Source organism: Arachis hypogaea, chromosome 5 (assembly GCF_003086295.3).
Source record: "Arachis hypogaea cultivar Tifrunner chromosome 5, arahy.Tifrunner.gnm2.J5K5, whole genome shotgun sequence".
Lineage (NCBI taxonomy): Eukaryota > Viridiplantae > Streptophyta > Magnoliopsida > Fabales > Fabaceae > Arachis > Arachis hypogaea.
The window spans coordinates 56017893-56018822 of record NC_092040.1 but is presented as its reverse complement, the minus strand read 5'-3'; the positions used below and the strand labels follow the sequence as shown (position 1 = coordinate 56018822).

At 40.9% G+C, this 930-nt stretch overlaps 1 non-coding gene across 1 annotated transcript; it reads left to right on the top strand.

Moving 5' to 3' along the window:
• The first annotated feature begins 483 nt into the window (after window positions 1–483).
• On the top strand, window positions 484–591 carry LOC112804250 (small nucleolar RNA R71). Its single transcript, XR_003202866.1, has one exon. It is a non-coding gene; the product is annotated as a small nucleolar RNA R71 (small nucleolar RNA).
• The last annotated feature ends 339 nt before the right edge of the window (window positions 592–930 follow it).

The window sequence follows — 930 nt, the reverse complement described above, 5'->3', positions numbered from 1 at the left end:
GTTGTTGAAACCTTGTTGAGGTCTCTGTTGATCCTTCCATGAGAGATTTGGATGGTTTCTCCATGAAGGATTATAGGTGTTTCCATAGGGTTCTCCCATGTAATTCACCTCTTCCATTAATGGGTTCTCTGGATCATAAGCTTCTTCTTCAGATGAAGCGTCCTTAGTACTGCTTGGTGCAGCTTGCATTACAGACAGACTTTGAGAAATCATATTGACTTGCTGAGTCAATATTTTATTCTGAGCTAGTATGGCATTCAGAGTATCAATCTCAAGAACTCCTTTCTTCTGATTCGTCCCATTGTTCACAGGATTCCTTTCAGAAGTATACATGAATTGGTTATTTGCAACCATTTCAATGAGTTCTTGAGCTTCTGCAGGTGTCTTCTTCAGATGAAGAGATCCTCCAACAGAGCTGTCCAATGACATCTTGGACAGTTCAGACAGACCATCATAGAAGATACCTATGATGCTCCATTTAGAAAGCATGTTAGAAGGACACTTTCTGATCAATTGTTTGTATCTTTCCCAAGCTTCATAGAGGGATTCACCTTCCTTCTGTCTGAAGGTTTGGACATCCACTCTAAGCTTACTCAATTTTTGAGGTGGAAAGAACTTTGCCAAGAAGGCATTGACTAGCTTTTTCCAAGAGTTCAGGCTTTCTTTAGGTTGTGAGTCTAACCATATCCTAGCTCTGTCTCTTACAGCAAAAGGGAATAGCATAAGTCTGTAGACCTCAGGATCAACCCCATTGGTCTTGACAGTGTCACAGATCTGCAAGAATTAAGCTAAGAACTAATGAGGATCTTCCAATGGAAGTCCATGGAACTTGCAATTCTGTTGCATTAGAGAAACTAATTGAGGCTTAAGCTCAAAGTTGTTTGCTCTAATGGCAGGGATTGAGATGCTTCTCCCATAGAAGTCGGGAGT